The following is a 22194-nucleotide window of genomic DNA, read 5'->3' as shown; positions in this document are numbered from 1 at the left end:
GTAAATTGTTAATCACCTTGTCTCAGCTGGATTGGTTCACTTTCATAAATACAGAGAGAAGGAAAAGAAATAGATTTTTTTTAATCAGCTTCTTTAAAGGCTAAAGAAATGGTTTCTCAACTTGTGATGAGCTCTAGATTATTTTATACTTACTCCTCTCAGCCTAAATCCTTCTTGGAATCCTAATGGAAGATGGTAATTTATCTGTAAGAGCAAGGAAGAAGGATTTGAGTTAGAGATAGCTGACCTTTGTGTTTATTTGTTTGACATGAGATGGAATTTCTCTGTGCTATATCTGTGATGTAAGACTGCCTTTGTGATCATGGGCAGAGGATAAAAATGAAAGATAATATGCTAATAACCTATCAGAGTGCCTGGTACTTAGCAGAAGCTCAATACATGATAGCTAATTATATTAAAATAAAGGAACAGTAAATAGAAATGGAGATAAGCAAATACACTGGTTTATCAGCCAGGACTTTTTAGCTCAATGGACCCATTAGTCAAGAGATCTAAGTAGCTGTTTTAGATCTGACACTAGCTAACATTTTGTATGACCTTGATCAAACCATGACATTCCTTGAGACTAGGTTTTACAGTTGATAAAATGAGAAAGTTGATAAAGTGAGAAAGTTCAACTGCAGCGTTGCTAAGGGCCTGTTCATCTCCACTATATTATGTTGTAGTGCTAAACTATAGGGACAAAGCAAAGCAGACATTTCTGAAAATCCTTTCCTTTACTCCAGTGAATATCAAGTGATTACTTCTCTTGTATTTAGATTAAATAGGAAAAGAAGTCTTTTCTGTGATAAATTTGAGATCGTAGGTGTATAATTGTTACTTGGATTCTGCTAGGTAACACTGACTTCTTACTTGGTAACTGACCATGGGATAAAAGGTGGGTATCCTTGCCTTCTTTGGTGCCTGTTTCCTTTGTCTTAAAACTTTGGGTCAGACATCTGTTTAACTCTGAACATGGACATGATAATCATTCAAGCAGTGCCTGTCTAAAAATGTAACCTATCTCATTCCCTTTTCAACCGAAGGCTTAAAGGTAGAACAAACAGAGACAATTGCCGTCAGCTTTCACAATGTCCTGGAACAGAACCCAAAGGACACTTTTAGGTCTCCCGTCGCTGTCCTGTAGTCACCTTGGATCTGGAGATAACCTAACTTCGTAGATAGGTCACCCGATGATTAGATCACTGCTCTCCCTCCCCCAAGAAGAAACAGTCATCTCCTGTGAACCAGATTGTGCCCCCTTATGCAAAGAAGACTGAGTTCAAACTGTCTTGCAGAACCAGAGATAACAGTCAATCTGATCACATTTGAGACTGCCTAGTGATGCATCTTTTGCCCCTGCTCCAATTCTTCCTCTATTTAAACTCAAGCTCACATTAGTACAAAGAAGACGGGCTGAAATGTGTCCTTGCGTTCTTCCCATATCCCAACTACATTAAATAAATCAACTTTCTCTCTCCTTTGCAACTCTTCATCTCTTTAGTTGGTGTACTGGGACTGGTGATAGAGCTTAGTTTGTTAGGAATGTTAGAAGATTTGGAGCTTTTGTCCTGAATTTCTACTTGTAATCAGATTGCTTGAATCTTTTTTTTTTTTCCAGTTGACTCTCCTTAATTGGAAGTAAAGCTCAGTTTATTTATTTTTTATTATTTTACTATGAAAAAAATCACAAGACAATATATTGGAAATGATCTGTACAACTTAGAAGGGGATGGGGAGAAGGAAAAGAGGGAGAAATGTACTCACTATCTTACTTATGTAACTGTCACCCCTCTGTACATCACCTTGACAATAAAATTAAAATTAAAAAATCACTGGAACACATCTAGTTTGATAGGTTGGTGATTTGACAAGCAAGCCCTAGAACTATCAGGTATATTTTAGATAGCTGATTTTATAAGATGGCCAACTTCCCACCTGCCCATCTTTATCCGTTTTGATGGGATCTTTAGAGGGAGAATTCAGCAATCTTCTTCCCATTGCCCTGCTTCTACCAGTGTGCTCACGTGACAGGATCTCATTATTTCCCTGTTCTCTAAGTTTCTTATTTTACTCTCATGTTGAGATCTCAGCCATGACTTTCTTCTACGTGTGTTTTAGGAGATGAGAGACCCTTTAGATGCTCCATAGGCAGAAAGTTCTTTTGGTATTACATGTGTTGATGATGAGTGAGAGCATAGTTCAGTGGTAAAGTGCTAATCTAGCATGCACAAGGCCCTGGGTCCAGACCTAGCACACAACCACAAAAATTCTTCCTCTATCTATCTATATACCATAATACCTACTGGAGAATCCCAATGTATATTAGAATAGTTAAGACTCTCTAAAGAGTCCTCAAAGAAACAAAATCATGTAGAAAACTATTGTAGATTTTTTAAAGTAGTAAAACAACTGTGATTACACTCCTAGTGCTCCAAAGACTCTTCTCAAACATGCTAACTTGAGAAATATTTTCATATACAATGAAAAGTTGTAGTAATTAAAATTAATTCTGTTCTATCACTAAACTGATAGAACAGAATGAACTGATCACAGAAGAATAAAATGTAGATTGCCAGAAAGTCTGCCTTGAAAAGAAACTGAAATAAGAATTTATGAACTGAATTGTTAACTTTGTGTTGAGATGAGCATTTGTGTGACAAGCTTAATTTAATTAGTGCGTTCACAATGTGTTGATAGATCATTCTTGTCTTCCCTGATGTTGTGAATCTCAATTTCATTTAATGTTTTGTTGTATAATGTGTAGCTATCTTTGGATGCAAATGAAAAACATCATGTGATTCTAGCAAAATAAATAATTAAAACTGTATGACTAACCCCAGGGTGAATATCACAATGGTCACACAATATAAAGAGATTCAACAGAACTCCCACAAAATACGTCTGTGTTTAGCTCTAAAAATTTCTTTATGAAGATCGAAAAGGTAAATTTGCTTGAGCATATGCAATTGTGATTATGTATGAGTATATTGTAAAGTTTCAAGAATTTTCAACTGTCAGATACTTTTCCCTAAAGCTTAGAAAAAAAAATTGTTTCAGAATTTGGTATACATCACATTTTTAGCCTACTTCCATGTAAATTATTATCATATTGAAGTGGGGATGCTGGGTCTAACTGGAACCATCTTAGCTATGTGGTGGATGGGGAATTGGGGTTAGGTGTCACCATCTTGTCTTCATGGTGGAGGAAGGGGAAGTTCCTCCTCCCAGGTGATGGGCATGTCTTAATTCCTAGAGGCAGGGATGAGGACTTGTATGATAGGATACTGGAGCTGTCAGTTCTATGCCCTGAACTTGGGAGACACTCAAGTTTCCTGTAAACCTGTCCCCACACAGGACAGATTTTAGGGTCAGACCAGCTCAGACACCATCATGCTAGGCCTTCTATGCTGTGTCTCTGTGTCTCCCGGCTCCTCTCCGGTCAACATGTTGTCCAACTTCAGCTCTCCATTGGAACTCATCTGGTTTGTTGGTATTGTTTTTCTGCTCTTTCTTTCCTTTTCTGCTTTTATAGCTCAGTTTTCTAACAGTGGTAAGTGTATTCATGGGACCGGGACCAGAGGTCTTTGTGACAGGAATCTGCCTGCAGACACCAGCTTTCTGATGAAGACTCCCAAATCAACCTCTCAAAATGTGGCTTCTCTGTATCTGGATTTACCTTACAACAGTATTTATTGCCAAATAAGGACTGGGTACCCTCTTAGATAGTCTAGTTCACCTAGTAGTTAAATGTTCTTTTTTATTTTCTAATCTTGCGAAGATAAAGGGAAAAGGTTATTCTAAAATGATTTTGTTGATGGCCAAAGTGACACACAAGTAAGACAATAGCAACAAATACAGAAAAAATAAATTCAGAATGGTTTGTGTACATTAGGTTAATGGTCTCTTGTAGGTTGGTGAAATGAGACTAAAAATCAGGAATGCTCACAGAGCCTTTTTCCTAAAAGCGATCAAACTATTGCCCATAAACATTAGGGCATTTACTAGGTAATGCTTCCTGAGAACTTTCATTCAGTAGTAGCAAAAATAAAAAAGGCAATGGGCTAGAAGTTGTAGATAATGAGCTAGAATTACACAGAAGTGAAATGGTACTTTTTAGATTATAATCGGAACAGAACAGTGTGTGGCTTTGTAATTGTTTCTGCTTTTTTTCATGTTAGAATGACATGTAAAATTAGAAGAAATAATACAGATTTTGGTAATTCTTTTTATTTTAGGCACAAAATTTGAATTGCTTAGTGTCCAGTTCACTATGTTTAGTATAAAATAGAAATGCGATTGGTATTCCAAAGGGAACAGTGACCTAATGATGATTTAAAACCATAATTAAGCCTCTATCTGCCTATTTATGCTTCAGGCTATCCCTTTCTTCCTCTGAATCTACAGTTATTGTCTCACTAGTTTGTGTGTGTGCATGTGCACATGAGTGTGTGTGCATGTGTTTGTGTGCATGCATGTGTGTGTATGTTTTTCACAGATCTAAGAGAAATGTCTGAGTAGTGGTATGAGTAGTGGTATAGTTGGCTCTCAGAGAAAAAAAAAAGTCCTAATTTGTAGCATTTGTGAATTTCTGGCTTCCCGTGCTACAAATGTTCCCACCATGACTCATAGCTAATCACAGGTCACCAACCTGTGTCAATTGCCTTGCAAAATCATGAAAAATGTAATAATCTGTTCTTATAAGCAAGTTTTCTCTAGTAAGAGCTGGCCCATGGTCATTCTGTGGGGCTGTTCTGGAAGGAATTCTACACATGCCAATATCTGACCTATGGAAAGGGGTGGGGGGTGTAGGAAAGGTTACTCCAAAGATCAGGAAAATGTCATGGGAGAGTAACAGCCTCTCTGATCTTTAAGATCCTTTCAGATCCCTGACTTTGTAATCCTTCCTCAAGAGGAAGTGCTTATAATACAAAATATATTTTAATTGTATGTGATGAACTATTCCAGAGTTGATGTCATTGTTTATTTGTTATTGTTACTGTTTCTTAGGACACTGGAACAATGTTAAAAATGTTTGGGAAAAGCAGTTGCTTCTGACATATCAGACCATGGTACTGGGGATACTATAAGTCTTTTAACATGGAGTCAAATGAGATCTTTGAATATAACAAAATTATTGCATTAGGGCAAATTACTTGAATAAGGAAATATTACTGAGCATGTAGATTGGTGGATCCAACCCACTGACTGCATCTAATCTATTTTTGTATAGCTCTTAAGCTGAAGATGATTTTTGCATTTTTAACTAGTTGAAAAAAATCTGAAGGAGAAGCTATGACTTGTGAAGATGATCTCATTGGAAGATTCTCTAGTGACCATAAGTACACTTTTTATTGGAACTCAGTATTGACCTTTCGTTCACACCATCTTTCATCTGTGTTATCATATCATCTCTGGTTTTGCTTTCATACTGCACCAGTAGAATTGAATGTGGGCAAGAGAGATTGCAAGCCTGCCAAACCTGAAATGTTGATTGTTTGATCCTTTATAGAAAATATTTGCCAGGCCTGGACCTGAAAATATTTGCCAGGCCTGGACCTAGGAAGTAAGTGTCTTAGGAAATGTGGCCAGCTAGTTCAATGTTCTATGCAGTGATTGAAGCCATAGCAGTAGGAATTCCCAAGTTCATCTTAAAGGAATTGCAGAAGAAATGAAGAATTCTTAAAACTAAGAGAGTACAGAATTTCTTGTTTTCTCCAAATTACCTCCTTTCGTATTTTTTTGTATTGGTGTATTCTGGTATATAGAAGAAATTTGTTTTCCTAATATACAGAAAAATCAGGTATACTCATATAAAATAGTATGGCTGGTATACATATAAGGACTGCTTTTTAATCAGACAGATAAAGTTCAGTCATGCTCAGCCACTTATTGGATGGAGACAAATTTCTTTTAATTTTTCATCTTTAATTTTCTCAATTATCAACTACAGAATTGTTCTGAGGCTCAGGTGAGATACTTAAATTGCTAGAACAAGATCTGACACATTGTACACATAGCTACACAAACCCTATTTTTTTATTTGTTGTTGCTATATTCTTATATCTCAGGCCCAAAATTTCATCCATGTATATATTTATCTTATGAATTAAGATTTTGACCTTTTAGTCTTAGCTGTCAAAAATAAACATTTAACTCAGCAGTGGCATGGCATATAATACAAATTCTTTTTACTTCAAATGCTCTGTTTCTTGAGTATTGTTTTGACATGAAACTCAATACTAGTCTTCCAGTCTTAGTCAATGTTTTAATGTTTTAAACTTTCATCAGGTAAGAAAGTTAGATGTTTCCATTCCTTTCTAAGCAAAAGGAGACTGCCCTTCAGAGGAAATGTTTCTGGTAAGGAGAGGAAAAACACAATGGCAGTTAAGACTATGCAAATATTTTATATAATTATTGCCTGTTAAAAGATGCCTGTGAATGACCTTCAAGCATACATTCAGTGGAGAAAGATTCTTCCCACCTCCCAATATCACATAAGCTACTCTTTACAAAATAATTCTTTGTTTAGTGCCAGTACTGGGGCTTGAGCTCAGAGCCTCATACTCTTACTTATTGTTGTTGATATATATATATGATTTTACTGATATTATTAAGGAGTTGTACAGAGGGGTTACAATACCAGGAGTCAGGTAATGAGTACAATTCTGGGGCAATGTCACCCTTTCCTTCACTTTCTCTGGTTTTCCCCTCCTGTCCCAGCCCACAAGTTGCATAGTTCATTTTTTACGTACATGACTGCATTTGTTCATCCTTCCTCCCTCCATTTCATATATAACATTTTTCAAATAAAATGTTGTAATAGTCAAAAGAAAAACAGAGAAGATAATATGCATTTAAAAAAATAGCCTAGTAGCCAGGCCCCAGTGGCTCACACTTGTAATCCTAGCTACTCAGGAGGCTGAGATCTGAGGATCATGGTTCAAAGTCAGCCCAGACAGAAACATCTGTAAGACTCTTATCTCCAGTAAACCACCAGAAAACCGGAAGTGGCAATATGGCTCAAGTGGTAGAGCACTCGCCTTGAGCTGAAGAGCTGAGGAATGGTGCCCAGGCCCAGAGTTCAAGCCCCATGATTGAGAAAGAGAGAATGAAAGAGAGAGAAGGAAAGAGAGAGGAGAGAAAGAGAGAGAAGGAAAGAGAGAGAAAGAAAGAAAGAAATGAATGAATAAAGAAAAGAAAAAGAAAGAAAAGAAAGAAAGAAAGAGAAAGGGAGGAAGGGAGGAAAAAAGAAAGAAGGAAAGAGAAAGAAAGAAAGAGAGGAAGGGAGGAAGGGAGGACAAAAGAAAAAGAAAGAAAGAAAGAAAGAAAAAAAGAAAGAAAGAAAGAAAGAAAAAGCAAGCAAGCAAGCAAGCAAGCAAGCAAGCAGACTAGTGGATGGCATCAGGTAAGCAGTCCACTGTTGTGATATTGAGACTGTAGGGGTCAGGTTCAAGGGTGCTGGAATTAGCCCTTCTGGGTTTTCATTTCTTTTATATTATCTATCAGATCCATGACATTTGGCAAGCTACTTGCCATCTTCAAATGTATACTCCCGTACCCAGAAATTATTTTATCTCTTTTTGCCTGGAGGCAAGGGAATTAAGTGAAATCATGTATTTAATAATCATGCATTTCATGTACTTAACACTATTCCTGGCATATGCTAAACACCTCTTCCCATAGAGAAATTGAAAGGATGTGTGTGTGCACACACATGTGTGGGCTAGAGAGAGGGAGAGAGAAAGAAGGAAAGGGAGAGAGAGAAAGAGGAAAGAGAGATTTCTTGAATGCTCTTGGCATAGCAGCACCAAGACCACCTGGAGTATCCTGTGCGAAATGTGATATTTCAGCCCCAGCCCAGATGGACAGAAAAAGAATCTGCATTTAAAAAATATCCTAATAATTTTTTTGGGAGGGGGACATTTGAGCAGATCTGTTTTAGTTAATGAACTACAAACACATGGCACAATTGCCACCAGTCTCTTCCCAAACACCCTTAGGTACATCCCACATCCATCATGGCACTAAATCCCACCAGTGCAGGTAACAGGCATTATCAAGAGAGACAAAACCTCTAGTAGAAGAAGCTTACTACAGGGAAGTTGTGACTTCCTTTAGCATTGGAAAGGCAGGGAATTGTCAAAACAATTCAGGAACTCTGGGCTCTTTTGTAGTCCTCTATCTAGTGAAGTACATTATTCAGCACTGCAGCGCTGATGCACTGCAGCGCTGATGTCTTTCAATACCACAGTATTGTATAGCTGGCTTTGTGTTACCAGAGGAAGGTGAAAAGATGAAACAGAAACTTGAGAGATAAAATAGGATTCAATATTAAAATGGAAATTGAAAATAAATAGGTTAAAGACAGCTAAGAATAAGCTGGGCACTGATGGTTGAGCCTGTAATCCTAGCTGCTCAGGAGGCTGAGATCTGGAGATCCTGATTTGAAGTCAGGATGGGCAAAGAAGTCCTGGAGACATTAATCTCCAGTTAACTACCCCCAAACCATAAATGGAGCTGTGGGTACAGTAGAGCCTTGAGCACAAAAGCTCAGGGATAGTGCCCATTCATTGAGTTCAAGCTTCATAATGATAAAACAAAACAAAACAACAAAATCAACAACAAAACAAAAACACAACAGCTAACTGTGTTACTGAGGAAGGATAGATAGATAGATAAGGAAGAGTAGGAAATTATGTTATTTCTAACAAATATCAAAAGGACCAAACTCAGAAGCTAAGAACAGGAAGTAAACTAAAAAAGCAGATTAACACCTGCCCCCCTTATTAATGTTGAAATAAGATTCTGAGGATAAGAAGGGCTATTTATGTCTTCTTTCTCCTTTATAATGGTTTAAAAAAATCTGGGAACTCTTTTTGTGTGTGTGTGTGTGAAAATACTGTACAGAGGGGTTACAATTACCTGAGCAAGATAATGAGTACACTTCTTACCAAGCATTGTAGCCTCCTCCTTTGTTTCCCTTTCCCATCCCTTCCCATCCCTTCCCATCCCTTCCCATCCTCCTCCAGACCCCCCACCCAATCTTCCTCCCCCCCGCCCCACCAAAGTTGTAAAGTTCATTTTTCGACATAACGACTTGTATGTATCATTGTTGCAATGGGTCCACCTGTATCCCTATTTAAATTATTTGTTTTTTTCCTTCCCCTCCACAAATTATACCAACATCAAATACAGTGAAAGCAGGGATTAAGGGTTATACTGTGGGGGAGGGACATACAAAGCAACAAAGAAATAATCTTATAAATGTGTTAAAAACAATCGCATGAAAGAAAAAAAACATTTGAATACATATCTTAGGGTTCATTTCCCTAACATCACCTTATCTGACCTTTTCTGCTTGACTCAGACATATACAAATATTGCAAATAAGGGAAACCATGGGACCTATGTGGCTTACTTCACTTAATATAATTTTTTCCAAGCCTTTCCATTTCCTAACAAATGGGGCAATGTCATTCTTTCTGATGGAGGCATAGAATTCCATTGTGTACGTATGCCACATTTTCTTGATCCATTCATCTACTGAGGGGCATCTGGGTTGGTTCCATATCTTAGCTATGGTAAATAATGCTGCAATAGACATAGTCGTGCTGGTAGCTTTAGTGGGAACTCTTTATGGATGGATAAAGGTAAAAAAGAAGGTGGCTCAGTGGTAGAGCGCTTGCCTTGCATGCATGAGGCACTGGGTTGGATTCCTCCGCACCACATAAACAGAAACAGCCAGAAGTGTCACTGTGGCTCTAGTGGTAGGGCACCAGCCTTGATCTGAAGAGCTGAGGGACAGCGCCCAGGCCCAGAGTTCAGGTCCCATGACCGACAAAAAAAAAAAGAATGAAAGCCATGCCTGCGTAAAAGAAGTCTGGGCTTTCCACGACTTTCTGCGACATTATCACAATTAAAATCTAAAGCAAATGTAACATAGGCATTATGGTTTTTAAAAATCAGTGATGATAAAACAAATTTTTTATTGTAAAAAAGGATTTTTCATTAATTTTTACTGAACTAAACAATTCTTTGTTTGTTTGTTTGTTTGTTTTTTGTGACAGAACTGGGGCTTGAACTCAAGGTCTGGGTGCTATCACTTAGCTTTCTGTTCGAGGCTGGCACTCTGCCACTTGAACCACAGTCCTACTGTCTTTTTGGTGGTTAATTGGAGATAAGAATCTCTAAATGGAGATTGGCAGAAGGGAAGTTTAACTGCTTTTTTTCAATTTTACTTCCTGGATTTAATATCTAGTCTGTCTCTTTTTGTATTTGTAAAATTTAAAATTTCCCTGCCTCCTCACCTATTCTATCCTATCCCTGGTTTCAATTTGACATTTGAAATTTTAGAGCTGGAATAAGCCTTGAAATAGCATAGATTAGTCTACTGGAATAGGGAAAAGAAATTGGGGGAAAAGACAGAGACAGAGCAGAGACAGAGACAGAGAGAGAAAGAGGAGAGACAGAGACAGAAATAGAGAGAGAGAGAGAGAGAGAGAGAGAGAGAGAGAGAGAGAGAGAGAGAGAGAGCCTGGGACAGAAATGAAAATATTATCCTAATACTTCTGAAATTTATCTTAAGCCTCACGTCCGCTCCTGCACAGGGGCTGCTAGACATTTTCTGAGTCATTACTCCAATGACTCATGCTCCATTTAGTGTGGTGGGGATACACGGAGAAGAGGCCAGATCCAGCTGGGGGAGTAAGTGACTGGCCAGAGTTTCTTGCATTTTGTTACCTGCGCTGTTAATTTGCTCAAAATATCAGCATGTGGATGTTCTCTGAAGTGTCTGGCTGACATACAGAGGTCTCATTGTCTACTCTGGAGAATTTGCTCAGACTTCGCCTGCTCACTTTGAAACAAAGAATTGAAGCAGGATAACTCAAGGAAACTGAGGCCTGGTGAAGACAACTCAGAAAGATGATATTTAGAAACTTGGAAATGCTATCTTTGTTCCAAAGAGTGACAACTGAATGCATTCTTTCCTGAGGGATGCATTTCTCACCCAAGGATTCACAATTGCCTGACAGGATGCCCCAAAATGCAGATAGCAAGGCATCTCCTTGTTTCCAGGATAAGGATGCATTCTTACCTGGACACTCAGAGAATAACACCAGGTGTTGTTAAAGACAAAGCACTCGCTTTGCATAACTTAAAGCCAGACCCCCTACCTTTGTCCTATAAATACCCAGCCTCCTAAGGAGCTGTGTGTCTCTCGGGTGTCTCCTTGCATGTGTGTGTCTGTGTCTGTGTGTGTGTCTGTGTGTTTGTCTCTCTTTGTCTCTATCTCCATAGGAGAGCACCCACACTCTGCTAGTGTGCCCCTATCCTTCTGTTTGCCTCCTTTTTTCGTGTTTGTCTGCTTGCTTGTTTGTTTACCTACTCGATAAAGCTCTGCCAACTTTTCTTACCAGAAATTCGTATTCTGCGATCGAAGTCAAGGACCCTAAGTGAAGAGTTCTTATATTTAAAGGGAAGCTTCCTTAAAGCTTCATTAAACCCCACCTCCGTCCAGTGACAGGATTCCCAGTGTCCATAGCTCCATTTTTTTTTTTCTGAACTGGAAAAATAGTTTATCTAATATAATAGATTCCATCAATTATTTAAATATTTGTGTGTATATATGTGTGTACATGTATACGTGTGAATGTGTATATATGCATGTAATTTAAAAAATAGTTTTATTGAAGTAAAAAACTATAATAAGCTGAAGAAACTAAAAATATAGTTTGATGAACTTTAATATTTCTATGCAACTATCACCACTTCAAGGTAATAAGATAATTCATACGAATATAAAACGCATACTAATAATTCATATTAATATAAGATAATTCATACTAGAATTTCCTCTGCCTTTTTATACTCTGTCCCTTCCTGAACCTCCTCAGCATCTAGGCACCTTACTGATCTGCTTTCTGAAGCCACAGATTAATTTTCATAAAAGTGGGATTATAAAGTAGGAATTCATTATGTGGCTCAGCGTATTAATATTGAGCACTAAATATACTCTTTTGCATATGAATAACTGATTCCTTTTCTTTAATGAGAAGGATCCAATACCATATGATCCACTCACTTTGTTAATGAACATTTGGATGTTTGTTTCAGTTTGGAGTAATTATAAGTACAACTGTTTTGGATACTTGTGTAAAAGTTCTTATGTTCATCACAGCTGTTTTACTTTAACTGAACTATAAGCATTGTCTTTGGCATTTGCAGTAAACACTACTTTCCCCAGGGCAGTAACTTAGTCAATGTACACATTATTTTTCCAATCAGGAAATTTTCATACATAAATACACTTGATGCTCTACTACATTTAATGGCAGATGTGTAGAAGCCAGAATCGAGGACCTTTGATAGTGTCTCTTAAAATAATATTGAAGGTCAGATCATAAGACCACTTTGTTGTTTTCAGTATTTAATTTCTTCTCTTGAAATCAATTTCCTGTTCAAAGATACTACATGAAAGAAGATACCTATCTAGGAAATACTTCCTAGGAATTAGCTCTTTGTAACATGAAACAATGAAGCTGGAAATGAGCCTTTATAAATATAGACATATAAACACCAATTTCTTGTGGTTCTGAACAGTGGAAGCTGTTGATAGAGATATCAACTAGACCCATTATCTCCTTAAGGAGCTACTTTAATTTAAAATAACTTTAGATATAATTTAACATGTAATACATAACACATCAATTAATAAATAAACTAATATATCTTAAAAAATAAGATCAAGATAAAATAAATGTAGAATTATTTTCACTGGAATTACTCTTTAAATACTCTCCTCATCAACAAAATAGGCTCCACAAATGTTACATTTTTTTTTTATTTTTAACAAGTTAAAATACCCAGATAACTTACAAAAGATAACATTTGTTATGAGAAACTACAGTCTAAATAATAAAGGGCAGATAATGTAAATAATTATCTGTTGGATAACTTTAAAAGGTTTGTAGTTCTCAATCCCTTTCTGCATATTTAAATGTTGTCTGTGTTGGGCTTCCAAAACAGAATTGGAAAGTATGCTGCACATTTTCTGTCTTATCCTCTTAATGTAGGATGCTGGGTTGTACCAACCAGAGTGACTTAAGCACACTTTAGAGTTACACCTTTGGGAACTTAAAGTGATCTTTTAACCTGTAGAGCTTATTATGAAATTTGAGTTACCTGGAATTATTGAAGCAATTGAATTATTGTTAGCTAATACTAGAAAGGGACAGCAGAAGATTGAAGTTTGCTTTCATGGGAGCTAATGAGGCATCTAATGAATCAAATGTCACTTTAAAGCTAACCTCATTAAGACAGCCTATTGTTTTTATAAATGTCCTGGGGTAGCTGGACAATTATATATGTTCCTTTAATTAAAATAAGAAACAAAGCTTTCTGACTAAATATTCAAGGTGAACCTCTAAGTGGGCAAGTAAATTTCTTAAGAATGCCATGAGAGAGGTCGACTTTGCATCTTTTTCTCCTCCATATCTAATTTTTTCATAATTTGAAAGCAGACTCTGCCATCAAATTAAATGCACCATTGATTACATTTTCATCAGGATTTATTACCAGCTGCCTTATCTGGTGTGCTTTTATTAAACATACTACTGTAGCTTTCATCTGAATATTTGTAATTTAGATATTTAATGGGCAGTCATAGCATTAAATTGTCTCTGCTATTTTTGATCCACAGAGAGTTCATAGAGGCACAGATTCATAACAGCATAAATTAAGGGAAGGTGAATCTTAGTTGTTTCTAGACACTTGGGCAACTTGTACACTTGGTTTTTCCAATTTCTGTTGAAATCTGTATCTTGCTTTTGACCTGGGAGAATTTACTCCCTGAAATGGCTCAGAGGTCAGAATCAGGGAGTACCAAGCTCTGTGCTTCCACAAAGTAATCGATAAATAGTTGAATAAACAAATGAAGCAATAAGTGGTGTGTAGTACTTTTTTATTTTGAAAAATAGCATACAGATAATATTTTAACCATATTTACATTTCTATTTTAAGATAGGGATATACATGTTGACTATATAGTTCTTTCTGTCACAATGTGTGTGTGTGTGTGTGTGTGTGTGTGTGTGTGTGTGTCTGTGTGTGTGTGTGTCTGTGTGTCTGTGTCTGTGTCTGGATACAAATATGTAATTAGTCCCAGAAGCTATAGGAAATGGAGAGAAGTATATAGGTTGCCAAATCTTCCAAGCTGCCTGGTAAATGTGTATTAATAGAGTTAGCTCCAGAGGGAAGGTTTTCATGTTTCCATCTCTGTTACGTAGAAAGCCTTTTTCCCATTTACTTTTCTATTTTAAATCTATTCCCCCTGCCCCCTACCGATTGAACCTTTCCGAAAATGTTCCAAGCAGAGAATCTCACCTCTCCTCTCAGTTTGAAAGTAATAACATCTTCACATTTTCATGCCCTTTGCCAAAATAGAGGCCTTTCATTTATGTTTCGCTCTCAATTGAAATAAATTGATTAACGTCATGGAATTGTGTTTCACCACAGACCTTTTGAAACAAAAAGCAGCTTTTCTGATGTGGGAAGGGAACACATGGTCCCAGGTTTCTTTATGCTCCAAGGACTCAGGGGCAAAGGAACTGTTTTATCATTACATGTTATTGAATCCTAAAGAAATACCATGTTTCATTTCTCCCCTTTTGCTTGAGATTTTCCTTGAAGCATTTCCAGACATCATACCCTCAGTGTTTAGCAATCACACAGCTCTCTCTCTCTCTCTGGGACCCCTCTTCCTTCTTTCCCAATATGTCTCTCATATTTTCCATCTCCCCATCTTTTTATTTTGCCATAGGGAGTTTTCTGTACCTTGATTTCCCCTTCATATATATATATTTATTTAATGTTATATTTTATATATTTTATATTTTTAAAAATATTTTTAAGTTAACCATACTTCATGCTTCCAATGACCCACTTGCCTCTTTTTTTTTTTTTGTCAGTTGTGGGGCTTGAACTCTGGGTTTGGGCACTGTCCCTCAGCTCTTCAGCTCAAGGCGAGTGCTCTACAGCTTGAGCCACAGCGCCACTTCCGGTTTTCTAGTGGTTTATTGGAGATAAGAATCTCACAGACTTTCCTGCCTGGGCTGGCTTTGAACCATGATCCTCGGATCTCAGCCTCCTGAGTAGCTAGGAGTACAGGCATGAGCCACCGGCACCCGGCCCACTTGCCTCTTATGCTGTTGATTTCTTTTTCATAGCCTGTTACGTTGGGCCTGGACCCACCCTCATCTGGATTTTGTACTATTATATAGATCCATCTATTTTCTGATGGATAATCAACTTAATCTCAACTTACAAGTGCAGTCCGTTTTCAAGTCTTTTCCAAAAATTAAAAGCATATTTGTAAGTTCCCTTCATAGAGAGTCTGGTGCCAGTTGCTCACTTCTCTTTTGCATTGTAATCCCACCTTCAATGCTGGAATAGCTGGGATCATGCCTGGTCTCTCAGCCTATTACAGACTTGTATATCTCAGCAGATGTTGAACCTTGACATCACTCTCCGTTTCCTAATATGCTTTCCTCATTCCTGTTTCTGCCTGTGTACAGCCAATGCATATTCATGTTCCTACCTATCCTTCTTTAGTTGCTTAAACCAGTCTGGTGAATCTTTCCTTATTCATATCTTATTCTTATATTTCATACTCGCTGCCTTATCCCATGTTCTTCTGAATAGCCTGTCTTACTTACTAGAAAGTTAAACCCTTTGGAGATTAAGATTTTTAAAAGCTGACCTTCATTTGTTCTTCATTCCTCCAAATGCTTTTCTCTATCCTCTCTTATGAAGCTATCATAAGACAGGCATAAACAATGTTACCAACCAAAGGAAGCTCACCATCAACTGATGAGCCCACCTCAGAAATAAGGGGAGGATGACATGAAGAACCTAATAATAACACGAAGGAGGCAATAATTCATTCTGTCAGGGGGAGAAAGGAAGTCTGTGAGGCTGGGAATGTCTCTACTGAATTTCCTTACCCTGACAGGTAGAAGGAATAAAAGGAGATGTGCAAGGCGCAATGGTAAGACAAGCCAGTAGCTGAGCTTTAAATAAATGGAGTAAAGGGAGCTCAGGGCTATATTTAAATAAGACGTGTGTGTGTGTGTGTGTGCACATGCGGGCACGCGTGCTGATCCTGAGACTTGACCTTTAGGACCTGGGCCCTGTCCCTAAGCTTTTCTTTTTTTTTTTTTTTTTGCTTAAGGCTAGAACTCTACCACTTGCCCCACAGCTCCAGTTTTAGTTGTTTGGGTTAACTGGAGATAAGAGTCTCTTGGACTTTCCTACCTTGAATGGCTTCTACTATGCTTAGATCTTAGGCTCCTGAGTAGTTAGAATTACAGGTGTGGGCACCCAGCTGAATAAGCTTTTTCTACTCCAAGATAGTAAATTAGACTATCATGTAATCAGTGTAAAGATTCTTGTCCAAAGAAGAGTTCTTCCCAATCCTAAAGGTGCCATCATTTCTACCCCTGTGGTTCTTGATGGGCCTGCAGCAGAATATGGAGCTGACTTGAGCTCCACCATGCCTCCTTTCCATCTGTGTCTGCCTGCCTGCCTTCCCCGGTCCCATCAGGCTCCATTAGTAGTAGATGGCTTTCAGATGGTGCTCCTGTAAGCTGAGTAGCCACAGTCAGTATTTTTCCACAGGTGTGCTTAAAGCCAGTAGGATCAGCTAGAATAAAAGAAAAGGTGGAAACAGAAATACAAGAATGCAACTAACAGTTTGTGATCTAAATCAGGCCTTCTATTGCTTGTTTAAAAAAAAAAAAAGAAGTGGAAAAAGTTCAAAAGCAGAGGTCAAAAAGCATGAGGGGCCTGGGAATGTTTGGAGAATTCCCGTCTCACACTCTTGCCTTTTCTAGTTCTCCCAATTGTTAGGATCATTTTTAAATTGGGAAGTAGAACCCTCATAGTGAAAAAATACCTAAAACACAAATAGAACACACACTGAACTGTTACCAATGAGAGAAACTTCAATTTTCTTTCTGGACTAGGGAAGGGCACAATCCTCATGACAAGAATAATCTGACACTCACCTGCCCCCACCCCAGTCTTTAATTAGGGACAGCTGCTCTTGTCTTCCATTTTTCAGAGCCACAGCCAAGAGCTGGATGCCTGCTGCTGCTTCTCCTGCTTCCTGGGACTTCTTCTGTCCCTGCAGATCAGGCCCCATCTCAGGATAAGGTAGGTACCCTTTACTTCCCCAGGGAACAAAAGTCTACTCTGGAGACTGCTGGGAAGGACACACATTTTGAAAGGAAACTTTTATAGCATGTGGAAAACTCTCGTTCCTCTTTGTTATGGGACTTCGGTTTGGGCCTCTTCTGCAGAGGAAAAAGTACAGGCAGGAGGTGAAACATTTGTGAGCCAAGCATCTGCTTTTCTGGAAAAATTTAAGTCTAACAGGAGATGAGTTCTTCTGCAGAAGAAGGAAAATGCCAGTATGGAGAGAAATGGCACTAAATGTCCCTCAGACATCCTCAGAGGGTTCGTTGGATCTGAGAAAATGGAAACCTGCACTATTTGGGGCTCTGCATCCTAGCAGGGGGACCTGGGTTCCTCACACTTAAGAGCTCTATGTGAATGATTGTTTCCTGAGACCAGGTTTTCTAGCCCCAAGTCAGGCAGTTTTGAGCCTGCCTTTGGTCTTGGACAGATTAGGCCCACCACTTAGTAGTTTTCAGACTTGGGGTGGGGAATTTATTTATTTTATTTTGGGTGGGAATCCCTAAAAAATGAGGATGAGTAGAAGCTACTTTCTGGAACTGCAAAGAAGAGATGATGTGCCTTGTCTAGCATTTAGCCGTCATGCTGCTTTAATAAGAGACAAGTTGTTTTTTGTAGTGATTGAAGACCTGTTCTAGTTGCTGACCACTTGCTCCCAAATGGCCACCCAATTACCTCTTCTTTTAGGTACTTTGGCAATAGCTTATGAAAGAGACATATATATATATATATATATATAGTCTGTTTTTCTGCCTGTATCTATTTGGTGCCAGTCTTGGGGCTTGAATTCAGGGGCTGGGAGCTGTCCCTGAGCTTTTAGCTCAAAGTTAGGGTTCTACAGCTAACCAGAGTTCCACCTCTAGCCTTTTGGCAGTTAATTGGAGATAAGAGAGTCTCACAGATTTTGCTGCTGGGGCTGGCTTTGAACTGTGATCCTCAGATCTCGGCCTCTTGAGTAGCTAGGATTACAGATGTGAGCCATTGGCAATTAATTAACACACTCTTTAAATATTTGTGCAGAGTTTCATTTCAGTGTATCAGTTTCTGTGTACAATGCATCTTGAACAATGCTACCTCTTTATATCTCTTGAGTGAAAAGAAATGATGTGGTAAATCAGACCCTTTCTCCAATTGTGCTTCTTTCCATGAATCTGCTATAAATTTTGGGTTATATTTTAGGATTTAGGATAATAGGAGTGGCACAGAGGGTAGGAAGAAAAACTACAAGGTATGGGTTGCATAGAGAATACTGACAAATTTCACAGTTGGATATCATGATGGTATATAGTGTGTGTGTGTGTGTGTGTGTGTGTGTGTGTGTGTGTAGGTGTGTGTGCGTGTGTGCGTGCATGTGCATACACACACGCACACACGTGCACAAATTTTTTTGGCAGTACTGGCAATTTTTGACAATTTTATGGTACAGTCTTTTTTTCTCATATCTTATTCATAAACATGTCTAGAAGCTAGAATGTGATAGATATATCCAGTAAATAGAACAAGTATTAATTGGAAATGCAGGTTAATCTAGCCCATTCATCCTCAGCATGGAGTAATTAAAAAAAAAAAGAGGAAAGTATATGTATATGTGTGCAGAGATAAAGGTCAGCTGCTGATTCCTTGCCCTGCTTTGAAATTGGAGATTTTTGCTTCTGCTTTTTGCCAAGTGCAAATTGTTAACTTAATTTGTTGATTATTGATAATGTTATCTCGAAGTGTTGGTTTCAAGTGACCATAATTTAGAATCAGGACACTATAATCCCTAAAAAAGACTCGGAAAAATCTTTACCATCTAGTTTCCTAATTTGTGTTGAGTAATCACTCGATATAGTATATCTGAAAAGAACTTTGTAGTTAACGAAATACCACAGGTTATAGTCCCCTCTTGAAAATTGCCTTTATTTATATCAGTTAGCCTTCCACCAAAAGCTGTAATGCAGAAACCTATGTAGTTTTATCTACGTCTTCCAGAAAAAAAAAAAAAAAAAAAACTTGGGAACACACTCTTTTGGTCTAAGCCTTTATTTTAGAAATGAAAAGCAAAGACTAAAGAAATGATTTGCCTCAGTTTGTTAGACAAGGGAGCCTCTTATATTCTATTCCTGTCCTACAAGTCAAACACGATTATCTTGTACTTGAAGGAAGATCTTAAGGAAAAGGAATTCTTCCTCTAATGGACTTTACCTAATAGCTTTTGTTAACTTGCTTTCTGATCTTTTCAACATTTGGTTTTTCAAAGAACCCTCTTTCCAGAGAGGGTACTTAGTAGTATTGCACATTGTATAACCACACAGCTCTATTGTAATTATAATTTTGTTTCTTTTGAATCCCTGAGCTTTCTCTATTCTTTGTAATGCCAGCTTTTCTTTCATTCCCACCCCTAGGACTCCATGCTAACAGAAATGCCACCTTCCTTTGTACTTTATCTTGAACATACCCCAGGTAACCAGCATGAGGACTTGCTTTTTGCTCCCAGAGTATATGCAAATTTCTGTGTACTGTAAAATCTTCCCAAGTTTTCCTCAGAAGCCCAAAGACTTCTGCATAATCTGCTCCTGTAAAAGAAAATTAATTGATACTAATTAATCTTTTTCCCCCTGGATGACAATTTTTTCTTCTTGATCTCAGTGTTGGTAATACATCATTCAAGGTGCTTAATAACAATGTGTGCGTGTGCCGCTTATTCACTGGAGTCATTAAGTGCCCAGAGTGTTTTCCCTCACAATGTGCTTGTAGAGCAAAATTGCAGGTCTTGCTTGCCAGTCGTCTGTGAGCTACGGTGGCCACTAAGTGTTCTGAGATCTTTGGAACAGGTGTGTTCTTCCTCCTTTCTTCCTGGTTGACAGCATTTGTGAATTCACTGTGGTTCTAGCCAACCAATATTTGCCTCTTCCTTGCCCATGCATGTACTAGGATTTTGAGATTTTTTTAAAAATATAACACTGTTTCTGTTTTCTACAGTTGGTCACTATGGTGAGGGAGAACAAGTACTTATACCTAATCTTGGGTAGTAAGTGTTGTGTTATGCTGCATACAGAGTATTGTGGCAGAGTAGACAGTCAACTCAGAATAGGAAAAAACAAATTCACAAATGAGTATCCCTTCCAGAGCATCTTGAAGTCTAACCAGGGGCTTCTGAAAAGGCCAGCAAGTTTGGTAATAACTGGGAATGTGATGGATAGGTAAGTTGAGGATTCCTATCCTTTCCAGGTCTCTGCCCAGTCTAACACTCTTGTCTTTATTTCAGATACTCAGGGTATATAGTACAGATAATGAAAGTTCCAGCGTAAGTCTTTCAATGGCCCTTCCGTTGCATTTGTACCCAGTATGAATGTTCTCACCATTTCTGTAGTAGTCCCTGTATTATAAGCTCATGTCTATGTTAAGGATCTGCTCTTTCTTAATATGTGTGTTTTCCATGTAATCTTCACATGGCCCGCAAGTAGCTTTGCTTTCAAAACTTAGTTGAGCATTACAATTACCTGGGTAGCTTCACCAATACCTGATGTCTGTCTCACTCATCCTCAGAGACTATAATTTAATTGATGAGAGGTTTAGTATGAGCTTTGGTAGTTTAAAAGACCCTCCCCCCCAGGCAAGAATAAAGAGGTTCTAAAATCAATTGTAATGATGGTTGTATGACTGGGTAAATAAATTAAATCCCACTGAATATGCACTTTAAATGAGGGAACGGTATGGTATGTGAATATTTCAATAAGGGTATTACTATTTTTGAAGTTTGTGTGAGGCATGGTGGCAAATCCTGTATACTAACACTCAGGGGACTGAGATAGGAGGATCACAAGTCCAGAGCAGCCTGGGCTACAGTGTCTTGAACATATGGAATCCTATGTAACTGATTTCAGAAGCACTTGCCATCAGGTCATAAATGCCCAGAGATCTAGACAAACCAACTAGCTTACCCAGAATCCTACAGCTAACTAGGTGGAATAAAGACCCAGACTATCTGCCAGTGGAGCTCTTTATTTTTTATTGTCAACTACATCATCCTGTTATCTTTAAACATGAGGATGGTTCTGTGTCTCATTCCACAGGCATACATTTGGAGAAATAGTAATGGATTTCCATCCTTGTACACATTCTCACCATGGCACATTATCTAAGCAGTCGATGTAATTTGCAGAATAATTGGCTTTAGAGTAAGATATAATAATCAGTGTCTTTGGGGACAAAACCCCCAATCTCCAGTTGCTTTCTCGTAGTACTGAAATGAATGAGCCACCTTCCTTCAGGGGCCAGGAGGCATCTTCAGAAATACATAGGAAGAGGAAGATGCTAGTATCAAAGTTATTCATTCAGAAAAAGCAACCATTCTATATCCTGGAACCTGAAAATAGAATTCTATTTAAAAGATGCTGTCTAATGTTACTTTACTCTCTGTCAACCCTTTCCTGAATTTGGATATAAAACATATATAAAAATAGCTCATCTATAATAGCAGAAATGTTTGGGCTTCAGCCATGGAACAGATAGAGCAGATGACAAGCCTGGGAGGTTTTGGCAGACCTGGTTTTACCAGTCCCCGGAAGACACAAAAAGAGAAGAGTTTACAGGAAAGAATCAATTCCTGTCATAAGGAATTGTCATAAGTATGTGTTCTAGAATGAACACTGAAGTCTCCTGGAACAGGGCAGTGACTTTTCCCAGAGAAATGCGTTGTCTCTGACATGTAAAGATGATTGCTGCTGACCTTGGTATGGCTTCTCTTTTTAAGTGCGTGTTTCTTTTATGAATAAAGTTCCAGTTGAAAAGGAGGAGCTCACCTAAGAGCTGAAGAACTCCTTAACAATGCCTTTTCTAGAGGCTGAAGGGTTGCCTTTCAGTGGCAAGTTTAGTTCATTTTGCTTTAATAGTTAGGTGCTGACTATTTCCTAAGGTATGAGAAGGCTACTGACTACGGTACTGCCATGTGTCAGC

The 22194-nt window shown here is 38.2% G+C and overlaps 1 protein-coding gene across 6 annotated transcripts in view; it reads left to right on the top strand.

Annotated features, from left to right (window-relative positions):
• Positions 1 to 22194, top strand: part of Fhit (fragile histidine triad diadenosine triphosphatase) — a 1324198-nt gene that overhangs the window by 543022 nt on the left and 758982 nt on the right. Inside the window, exon 1 of one of the 6 annotated variants that reach the window (XM_042680220.1) lies at positions 17141 to 17214. The exons of the other annotated variants lie outside the window; for them this stretch is intronic. The gene's annotated coding sequence lies outside the window, so the exon portion shown is untranslated. Of the gene's footprint in view, positions 1 to 17140; positions 17215 to 22194 lie in introns of those variants that run through there. 6 annotated transcript variants of the gene reach the window in all.

Source organism: Dipodomys spectabilis, unplaced genomic scaffold (assembly GCF_019054845.1).
Source record: "Dipodomys spectabilis isolate Male_0828 unplaced genomic scaffold, ASM1905484v1 ptg000054l, whole genome shotgun sequence".
Taxonomy (NCBI): Eukaryota; Metazoa; Chordata; class Mammalia; order Rodentia; family Heteromyidae; genus Dipodomys; species Dipodomys spectabilis.
The sequence above is the reverse complement of the archived record's forward strand: the minus strand, read 5'-3'. Positions and strand labels throughout refer to the sequence as shown.